The following is a 12,028-nucleotide window of genomic DNA, read 5'->3' as shown; positions in this document are numbered from 1 at the left end:
TCAATTTCTCCAAGACTGCCCTCATAAAGTTCCAATTCACCCTGTCAAAGGCTTTTTTAATCAATAATTAATGGGATTTTCTTATTTTCGGCATATCTTATTACATGTAGAAGTCATGTTGAATGATCTATTCCCTCCCTCTCCGAGACAAGCCCGGATTGTTCCTCCTTGAACAAGTTAGCTTTGAATTTGTTTATCTGTCTGGGAAGGAGTTTGGCCCATAGTTTGATATCGAAGTTTAAAAGAGAGATGGGTCTATAACAACCACACAAAAGAGGATATTTTCCTTCCTTGTGAATAAGGGTGATGAAAGCTTCCTGCATCTGTTTAGGTAGCTGTGCTCCTTTTAGTAAGGCACTGAGAGACATGGTCAGATATGGAAGAATTATGTCCTGAAATTTTTTATAGTATACTAAGGGAAGACCATCAGGTCCCAGGCTTTTGTGTAGAGGGAAACTATTTAGGACAGAAGTTAATTCCTCAAGGGAAATTAGGGAGGTCAGTACATCCGCCTCTGTTTGACTCAGAGTGGGTAGGTCCAGCAAAGCCAATAATTTTTTTTTGTATGTCTTTTTTTTCTTTTTGAAATGCAATATATGTTTTTAGTCTCTTCAAGAGCCACAACCCTCTGCTTCTCTTTTGAGAAGAATTTAGGCCTTTAGAGTTGAGAAAAGTAAAAATAAGCTTGTTAGTCATTTTAGTTTCCAGTTTAATATTATCATATATGTAAGGTTATAATGAGGGCAGCCCACCTCAGTGGAACCCGTGGGTAGGTTAGGGTTCAAACTAGTGTTAAAGAACAAGTACTTAATGCACTCAAGTTAGACTTGAGAAGACTCAGCCCAACTGTAACAATCTAACAATAGATTAACTTGAAATTATATTGAATAGATAAACTGTAATGTAACCTTAACTTAAGCCCTGTGAAAATGAGTTTGGAAGATTCCTGGCCCATAGGACATCGTGCCCATACAGTGGTCTTAGAGTACAAGCGTGCATTGCAAACCAATCACTCCTACACCCACAGACCAAGGTCTATCCCCACTAATATAAATATTCAACTCAAGGTTCTGTGTCTATGGTCAATGATCTAAACTCCTGGGACATGTCCCACTGCCAGAGCTGAGGGCCACTCATCCAAAAGACAGAGTAGCCAACCCGGTTCCCGGCAGAGGCCATCCCCTTAGATGAAGTCCCACTGCCCCTCTACTGCCTCACCCATGGCATGGCAGTAAGGTCAGATGAGCCCAGGGGGACCAAAGGGACCCTGTGAGGCAACCTGAGCCATCCTGGAACCACAGAGCGGAATGGGGAGGTCAGAACCATACAACAAACCCCACTCATGCTGGCATAAAAGGTCATAGAATGTTACCACAGAGATTAAAAGTTCCCGTTAACACGAGAATAGAAATTACAGCAGGAATATGAACCTTTCTAAAGACAGTTACTTGTCATTAGACCAGAATGGATGCCCTGTCTGCCAATGGAGTCGCGTGAGTTCTTGATCAAGTCCAGATAGTCTTTGGGATTGTTCCACACCAGGATCTTATCACTCTAACAAAATAAGCAATAAACAAGAGCACAAAGAGAATTAAGTCAGTCTTTTTCCATTCTGGTAATGGTAGCTAAAGTAGTGAGCAAGTTCTAGCTTCTTAGTATAGCATCAAAGAGAAGACTCATCAGCTGTCATTTCATGTCAAAAGTAATTCAAGTTCACTTTGAGGAAAGTCCAGCCTAGTATGAGACCTTCTATTCTTTGGAATGAGAGATTTCCTTCCAGGGCATCTGCACTGCTGCTTTTGGCAGGGCTTCCTTCTCTCCCAGAGGCATCCAGGAGGGAATCTGAATCAGTACTAGACCCAGGGCAGGCCATGCTCCTTCCAGGTCTGATGGAGTGTTTATGATGATGCATTTACCATCTTTGTGTACCAATGGACCAAAGGGGAACATCAAGGCATATTGGAGGGTTTTTGGCTCTGAGAGCTTCCAGAAGAGGTCTCATTTGTCTTCTTTTAGCTAATGTGGAAGCATCTAAGTCCTGAAATAGCTGTACAGTTGAATCTTGGTAGCTTATCTGGTCTTTTCCTCTAGAGGCCAGCAGTATTGCTTGTGTATCATTATAAGAGAGAAGGCCGCAGATTATGTCACGCAGTGGTTCGCCTACTTTTGGCTTTGGATGCACCACTCTGTGAATTATTTCTATTATAACTGCATTAGCTCTCTCTTCTCCTAATAGATCTGTAAATATGGTTGACTGAATCTGAATCTGCAGGGATATCTCCCTCATTTACATGTGTCAGATTCTTCTTGGAAGCCCCTTTTACACGGGACGAAGGTTGGGCAAACGATGCCCGACACTCATCCCCGCACATACTCACTCTCGTGCTGTCACACAGGAACAAGTATCGCTGGCTCTCTGCCAGAGCAGCCAGCAGGGGGATGGGAGTTTGGGGGAGATTTCACTCCTCTGTCTCCCGCCCCCTCCATTCACTTAACACAGTGGCCGTTCAGTACTGAACGACTGCTATTTACACTGAGCGATCATTGTTCAGCTTATCTTTTATCATTTATGCAGTCTAAAGTACTGAACGGCCACTGTGTTAGTGAATGAAGAGGGGCGGGGAGATACTCGCTCTTGTGCAACAGCACGGAAGTGAGTCCAAACAGGGACGAGTGTCGGGCATCATTTGACTGACAATCGTCCCGTGTAAATTGGGCTTAACCAAGGTTCTCAACTGTAGCTTAGCTTGCCCTGCAGCTGCTGTCTCCTTCAGGCTGCATAGCTGATCTCTGTACCCACAGCACTCCGTATACTGCAGCTGCTATCTCTCCTCTTGCCGAGCTCTCCTGACTGGGAGAGCCTGCCTCTGTCCTCTCACAGTCACCGGGGGGTCTGAGGAGAAGGTCTCTCCCTAGTCCCTACGTTTCAGCCGCTTCCTTGGTCACTGGTGCTGGAAAATATAGTCCCCGGCTCGGTGACCTGTAGGCCTCAAGCCACAGAGGCTCTTATCGGAGCTTCCAAAGGAGCTTCAAGGGTCCTCTGCTATTCCTTGCCTGTCAAGGTGTGACTTAGGGGTCTGATGAGCTCTTCTAGGAGTTCAGAGCTGTAGCATAAACACCAATTTGTGCCACTAACAGAGCTCTTTTGTGTGTGACCTCCCACTCTGGTGGATAGGCCATGCTCTCCATTTGCCTTACATATTAACCCTATGAGTGCCTCTCTTTGTGGTGTTCCTTTTTGCCTTAACTGTAGTCTAATAATTAGACTGTATAAACTTTTAGACAGAACTATTTATCGTTTGAACGAGCGAATGATGTCAGAGATCGCTTGTGAAGCCTGCTTATGCAGGCAAATAAACTGCTTGCGAGCTAAATCGATCAGTCATTTACATTCACTGTATGAATGACAACAACTGAATGATGGCATTAAAACCGAACGATTAGCGAACAAGCCAACAATAATTTTCATGCTTACATGAAATGAATGATGAATGATAAACAAATGAATTAACGTTCATTGTATGATCATTGGCTGTGATTACGCTGAAGGATTAACATTCAAATTCGAATGATCTAGGAATTTTTTTCAACGATAATCTTTTCTGTCTAAGCGCACACTTAGATGAAGCTGTATAAAACCTGATGCAGGATGATACAGTTGGTCCATCTTTAGACACCTTATAACATCTCGTGGATGGCTTAGTTTGCCCCAAAATTTTGATCCCAAATTTTTGTGCACAATTTAAGCAGGCCCCTTTCCAATAAGCTAAGTTCCCTTTATAGAATGAGGCATAGGAAGTGTCTAATACAAACAATAAATGCAGTGCAGGGCATATAAATCAGTATTTTAATGCAAACTGAGCCAAAATTGTGGCACATTTAGCTGAGTAAATCTCCCCCAGAATCCCTGGCCAACGTTATTTCTGCCCAGAGGTGATCATGGAGGCACAGAAATGTGACATGTATGTAAATTGGAATGTGGTAGGTGAACCCTTACCGCAATATACATGTACTGCATTTGATTTAGCCTTATCGCTTTTGTCATACTCTTACACCACAAATTTCAATATGACATTTTAGGAAAGGTATTGAATTTATGATTGTTTTCCAGCAGTTGTTTATATATATATATATATTTTTAACAAAGACTTTTTATTATTTTGTATATGCTCATCTATCTATCTATCTATCTATCTATCTATCTATCTATCTATCTATCTATCTATCTATCTATCTATCCCTCCTACATATCTAGAAATGTAATAATAATTTATATTATAATAATCTATTGTGTCATTTGAACTATATAAATAAAAACATTACAGTTAATTTATGTTGTTGCGCTTATTCTTTACTTTCTACCTGTTTTAAATATCAATGTTCAACATATGTAATGGCATGCAAAACTAATTTTCTTTTATTTAATGGTATTTGAATTTTTACATGGCTAAATTTATGTTGTGTGATAAGCTTCTGAACCCAGAAACATTTTCTATGTTTTTAAACTTATTAGGAGACTCTATCATGCCAAGCATTGAGAGCAAGATAACCTTAATCTAGTCTTATCACTTGCAAACAAAAGCAAGGGATCCAATAGGCTCCCATGTAATCCATCTCTGTCAACTGCATTAAGGAAATTACCTGTCAAAAACATCATGGCCAGGATTCTGTGATTAAACACAAACTTAGAAAATGCTCAAGGGTACAATGAAAACAGCTACAAAAAGTGCTTTCAATTGAGTTTTCCTTCCATTATTTTGTGTCCACAAGCAATTGAAAAATGTTTAGAATAATGTGATTTAGCAACCAAATGTTGAGTAGCCATAGGACACAAATATAGATTACATTTCAACATATCACACAGAGAGTATTTCCTACTCTTTCTTTCATTTTCCATTACACTATACAGTACTGTATGCATGAGTGCATATATATGTAATTAAACACATTTCTTTTATATGGTTTTCTGCTGCTCCACATGAAATGAAATTTGGACATCTGCCACTTCAAATGATGCACTTGCCATTTCTAAAAGAAAAAAATGTAGTAAAAAAGTTGCTGATAGGTGGCACCGTAGCTATGCAAATCATGCTACAAATTTTCAATAAATTCCCCCATGGTTTTCAATAACACTTTCCATTCGCAAAAACATGTTTTCCACTGCTGGACACAGATTTGAAATTTAGGCAGGTCTGACCTGCTCCGGTCAAGCGCCACCTATTGGTGACTTTTTTTCCAATTTTTCCATGAATGGCGAGCTCATTATCTGAAGTTTCCTTTTTCCCTCAACATTCAATAGTAATTGGAATTGGTTCCAAAATAATTGTGTGCATTAGTGTGCTGACAATATTGTATGTATAGCTCTATGGAAAACTGATAATAGTTCCAAAGTCCAAAAAATGTCAAACAAGACATCCAATATGAAGACTAAAGAAAAATTAAGCAGATAACTAATAAGATAAAGCATGTCTTTATAGCCCTTTTACACAGGCTGATTAGTGTTCAGAATCCTTCAGATTCCTGCGCTTCCACTGGATGTTTAACGATAATTGTCTGTTCTAAATGCATCTAGCGAATGAATAAGAATTGTTCAGTCATTCAGTTTCTGCATGCAGAAACTGAATAGCATGCTATTCCGTGTAAACAACAGTAATTTACTTTTGAACGACTTTCTGCTTACTGTGAATGGAGGCGGACCGGGGGAGAATGCTCCCCAGCCGGCTCCACCTCCATTCCAATAGCACTGTGAGTGATGCCAGCAATACTCACTACTGTGTAACATCACAGGAGGGAGAATCACTGGGCCGAGTGTTGGGCATCATTTGCCCGACAGCTCGTCCGGTCTAAAAGGACCATTAGATATAAAAGTCAGTAAGCAGCTGGAAGCTGTAAATCACTTTCTATGTTGAGGACAGGACCTTCTTCAGGTTAAACACAGTATATAGTGCACCAGAAAAATAACATTGAGTTTCCCCCACCTAATATCCAACTCATCCTGGTAGAGGTAAAGGGCAGCAGAAAACATGTAGTACAGCACTGTGTTTTAGAAATACACTACTAGACAGTCAATCCCTGCATGGGAACCAATAATAAAATAAACGTTTTGAGGTGCTCACCTGAGATGGTTGTGTCTCATAGCATTGTTATTGCGTGGAATGCATTCCTAGGAGTGCAGCCCACTCCACAGACCCCTAGCACAGCCTGTGCAGAAGGTGGTCTTACAGAAGTTGTACATGAGCAGAGCACTGGATGGTGCAAGTCTAGATAGGAGGCACGGTAGCAGCATCTAATATTCATGTACATGAAAAAATATTTTGAATCTGGACAATATTCTTCCTCTCGTAGGAGCACTAATCATATACCACTACTGTGCCTGATCTATTCTATTTGGGTGTGTGCTATTCTGTGCCCACTTTCTTAAAAAAAGAAGCACTCATATAAAGTGAAAATAGTTTGGCAGATGATGATCCATTTTTAGAGACAAATTGTGGGGGGGGGGGAGGGGAAAGCTGTTAGGTCATGATACCAACATGGCTACTGTCTTGAATGCTGCAATCTTAGATTCAACAGTTTCCTGATTTAACCTCTCTGGATTTCTATTTGTGGGGTAATGTCTAGCCACTTGTTTATGCCCCGAAGATACAGAATATTGTTCATCTACAAGACAGAATTGTTGACAATACAGGATATGTAGAGAGAATATTGATTTCATCCATAGTTATTGGTCCAAGGATCCATGGAGCCTTCTACATTTTCTGCAATGTGACCATAGAGGGTGAACATGACCTTCTGAGCAAAATAGTGAGCCAAAACCATCAATTACTTAATAAACAAATTAAAATACATTGGTCTAAACAGCTAACAACTTGGACAATTGATATCTAATTTAAGTTGCTATAGGAAATCTGCCAATATACTGTTAATCTCCAGCCAAAAAATCATGCAAAAATTTCTGCTGGTATCCAGGGATACTCCAAGAAAGAAGAGATGACCTCTATACTAAATCTTTCTTGCTATTCAACATCAGAGCTACCAGGACCTACAGACCTAAAGTAACAACAGCAATAATAGCAGACAAAAATTATGATATAATTGTAATACAATTGACCTAGGAACTGTAAACAGATTTGCATTGTAACTCTGTCAAGGCAGGTGGCAGATTTTTGGCCATAGAATGATGTGATGCATGTATGACAGCAAGGCAGTTGTTTTCAAACAAGTGCCCACAAGAATATGGCTAAGCATCAATATATGTGGTACGATGACTTAGGAATAGAGATGAGCAAGCACCAAAATGCTCGGGTGCTCGTTACTCGGGACGAAATTATCGCGATGCTCGAGGGTTCGTTTCGAGTAACGAACCCCATTGAAGTCAATGGGCGACTCGAGCATTTTTGTATATCGCCGATGCTCGCTAAGGTTTTCATTTGTGAAAATCTGGGCAATTCAAGAAAGTGATGGGAACGACACAGCAACGGATAGGGCAGGCGAGGGGCTACATGTTGGGCTGCATCTCAAGTTCCCAGGTCCCACTATTAAGCCACAATAGCGGCAAGAGTGCCCCCCCCCTCCCAACAACTTTTACTTCTGAAAAGCCCTCATTAGCAATGCATACCTTAGCTAAGCACCACACTACCTCCAACAAAGCACAATCATTGCCTGCATGACACTCCGCTGCCACTTCTCCTGGGTTACATGCTGCCCAACCCAGTGTCCACAGCGCACACCAAAGTGTGCCTGCGCAGCCTTCAGCTGCACTCATGCCACACCACCCTCATGTCTATTTATAAGTGCATCTGCCATGAGGAGGAACCGCAGGCACACACTGCAGAGGGTTGGCACGGCTAGGCAGCGACCCTCTTTAAAAGGGGAGGGGCGATAGCCCACAATGCTGTACAGAAGCAATGAGAAATATAATCCTGTGCCACCACCATCAGAAGCTGCACACGTGGGCATAGCAATGGGGAACCTATGTGCCACACACTATTCATTCTGTCAAGGTGTCTGCATGCCCCAGTCAGACAGCGGTTTTTTATAAATAGTCACAGGCAGGTACAACTCCGCAATGGGAATTCCGTGTGCACCCAAAGCATGGGTGGCTCCCTGGAACCCATCGGCTGTACATAAATGTATCCCATTGCAGTGCCCATCACAGCTGAGGTAACGTCCGATTAAATGCAGGTGGGCTTCGGCCCACACTGCATGCCCCAGTCAGACTGGGGTTCTTTAGAAGTGGACACATGCAGTTACAATCCCTGTGGACCCACAGCATGGGTGGGTGCCAGGAAGCCACCGGCGGTACATAAATATATCCCATTGCATTGCCCATTACAGATGATGTAACGTCAGCTTTAATGCAGGTGGGCAAAAAATTAATTGGATTACACTGTAGGCGAGGGCCCCAAAAAATTGGTGTACCAACAGTACTAATGTACGTCAGAAAAATTGCCCATGCCCAACCAAGAGGGCAGGTGAAACCCATTAATCGCTTTGGTTAATGTGGCTTAATTGGTAACTAGGCCAGGAGGCAGCCCAGTTAAAATAAAAATTGGTTCAGGTGAAAGTTTCAACGCTTTAATGAGCATTGAAATGTATAAAAATTGTTTACAAAAATTATATGACTGAGCCTTGTGGGCCTAAGAAAAATTGCCTGTTCGGCGTGATTACGTGAGGTTTCAGGAGGAGGAGCAGGAGGAGGAGGATGAATAGAATACACAGATTGATGAAGCAAAAAGGTCCACGTTTTTGATGGTGATAGAGAACGATGCTTCCATCCGTGGGTGCAGCCTATGTATTGCTTAAGTATCGCTGCTGTCCGCTGGTGGAGAAGAGAAGTCTGGGGAAATCCAGGCTTTGTTCATCTTGATAAGTGTAAGCCTGTCGGCTCTGTCGGTTGACAGGCGGGTACGCTTATCCGTGATGATTCCCCCAGCCGCACTAAACACCCTCTCTGACAAGACGCTAGCCGCAGGACAAGCAAGCACCTCCAGGGCATACAGCGCGAGTTCAGGCCACGTGTCCAGCTTCGACACCCAGTAGTTGTAGGGGGCAGAGGCGTCACCGAGGACAGTCGTGCGATCGGCTACGTACTCCCTCACCATCCTTTTACAGTGCTCCCGCCAACTCAGCCGTGACTGGGGAGCGGTGACACAGTCTTGCTGGTGAGCCATGAAGCTGGCAAAGGCCTTGGAGAATGTTCCCCTGCCTGCGCTGTACATGCTGCCTGATCTCTGCACCTCCCCTGCTACCTGGCCCTCAGAACTTCACCTTCTGCCACTAGCGCTGTCAGATGGGAATGTTACCATCAGTTTGTCCGCCAGGGTCCTGTGGTATAGCATCACTCTCGAACCCCTTTCCTCTTCGGGTATGAGAGTGGAAAGGTTCTCCTTATACCGTGGGTCGAGCAGTGTGTACACCCAGTAATCCGTAGTGGCCAGAATGCGTGTAACGCGAGGGTCTCGAGAAAGGCATCCTAACATGAAGTCAGCCATGTTTGCCAGGGTACCTGTACGCAACACATGGCTGTCCTCACTAGGAAGATCACTTTCAGGATCCTCCTCCTCCTCCTCCGGCCATAGACGCTGAAAGGATGACAGGCAAGCAGCATGGGTACCCTCAGCAGTGGGCCAAGCTGTCTCTTCCCCCTCCTCCTCATGCTCCTCACCCTCCTCCTCAACGCACTGAGATATAGACATGAGGGTGCTCTGACTATCCAGCGACATACTGTCTTCCCCCGCCTCCGTTTCCAAGCGCAAAGCGTCTGCCTTTATGATTTGCAGGGAACTTCTCAAGAGGCATAGCAGAGGAATGGTGACACTAATGATTGCAGCATCCCCGCTCACCATCTGGGTAGACTCCTCAAAGTTTCCAAGGACCTGGCAGATGGCTGCCAACCAGGCCCACTCTTCTGTAAAGAATTGAGGAGGCTGATTCCCACTACACCGCCCATGTTGGAGTTGGTATTCCACTATAGCTCTACGCTGCTCATAGAGTCTGGCCAACATGTGGAGCGTAGAGTTACTCACATACACTCAGTCAGATGGCTGAGGCCCTTGTGCTGTACAGCGCTGTACTCCCCAAAGGGCGCTACTATAATAGACGATGCTTTTACCTAACGGGCAGGCCTAAATAAACCGGCCCCTTGTTGCTTATTAATACCGCTACTAAGAAACAAAGGAATGGGAGAGTGATCTGAGTACCGGCGGTGCAGCACAACAGCTTACAAACTTACCCACACTGACTCTATCCCCCCAGACCCAATACAATATGGAACATGTATAAAGAACAGCGGCTATATAGCCAGGTGAATGTTCTCCAGAAGGTTCTTACTGACGGCTGGATGTGGCCTGCCAGCCACTATGCCGATCCCGCTGAAGTGTGGCCTGACACGGTCCATAACCCTACCTAATCTAACTACAGGCCAAAATGCAGTCCCAAGTAACTTGGCGCCAAAATATGGTGTCTTGTGTGCACGTAGACCGGTCTGCTATATGATCAGCCAAAAAGTCTAGACGGATGAGGGGCTCCTCCAGAAAAGTGTGCGGTACAGCAGAGAACTGTTACTCACTTCCTCAGCGGCATCCAGTATTGTACACACAATAGCCAGTCTCGCTCCGGTTGTTCAGCAACATCCCCGGCAGCAAGTCTTCTCCCATCCAGCAGGCATCTGGTCAAAATCTGAATCCGCTGCAGCTCCGATCCCTTCAGGATATGACCTCCTTCCCTCTTCCGCAGCTCCACTCAGATGGCTCCCTCGACCAACTGACACCTCACAGTGTACGCACGCTTTTAATTTTTTCTCCTCCCGTGCGCACGCTGTAACCAGGCAACGGGTGCTCCAATCACAGGCTACCGTGGTCCTGTCACCTCACAGCTTGACCGTCATCTATTTGCAGAACAGCGACCTCTTGTGGACAAATAATAAAACACACAGTAGAGGACTATATACAGTAACAAGAACAATGTACACATATTGGAGGCTGTCTCACCCTCTCACATTTAATAGCTGTAATTATTTACAGAGAGATTTGAGACCATATATACAATGTCCCTCTGTGTCGTGTTGACAGAGAAATAAAGTTAATTTCCTAAATTATCTGGGTGTCCTGTCAGATTATACATCATTTACACATGCCACTCAGGGGCTGCACATACTTGTATGCCAGTGCTACACAAGATCATGTACTTGATAAAGTTCTATTAGTAGAACGAAACGCGTTGTACAAAATAAACTGGCAATAGTGATATTGTACGTTACATCGGAGTGTAAGTTCCTAGGAGCGCGGATCCGGCTTTTTTCTACACATATACTCTATAGCAGCTCTCCTATTGAGAGACGGAGGATATACGCGGCTCTCCAGCTGTCTAGCCCAGCAGGATACGAGGGGACGACCAATATTTATTTAAAGGACTATCCGGATATGGGGTGTCAGTGGAGATCATCCTGGTTGGATCTCCATTGAACCCCGGGTGAGTGATTACTTTTTTATTGGAAAGTTTGATTATACACGGTACCATACCCGTAACTCCGGAGCGCTGTCCTAATTTTGCATACTTTGTTTTTTTTTTTTCTACACAAGATCTTGTCCTTCTGATCACCAGAACTTGAAGACGCACTGATAGCATCAATTAAAACTCTAGAGTTTCTTACTTTTAAACCTTAATGTGATAATTCAGATGGTTGAATGCACATATTAGCCTTGAAATGAACATCATTATGCATAGCACTATTCTTTCCCTCCATAATACCATCTCTTAAACTTTAAACCAATATTATTAACCAAAACCTTTAACGAACTCAATGTCACAAGCATTTATATTTGCCCACTCATTAATCTGTAACTGGCACACTCATTCCGGGCAACTGGGTGCATTTTGATCTTTCTATGCACCTCCCACCCCCACTCTTCTATACATGCCACTGCTAGAACACCTTCACTTGGAAACCGAGTAATAAATGGGAACAGGAAAGTTGGGTGTGTAGGCTGTTTCTTTAAGAGATGAGCTGACCAAGTACACATGCATGCCC

This window comes from Eleutherodactylus coqui, chromosome 8 (genome assembly GCF_035609145.1).
Source record: "Eleutherodactylus coqui strain aEleCoq1 chromosome 8, aEleCoq1.hap1, whole genome shotgun sequence".
Classification (NCBI taxonomy): domain Eukaryota; kingdom Metazoa; phylum Chordata; class Amphibia; order Anura; family Eleutherodactylidae; genus Eleutherodactylus; species Eleutherodactylus coqui.
The sequence above is the reverse complement of the archived record's forward strand: the minus strand, read 5'-3'. Positions refer to the sequence as shown.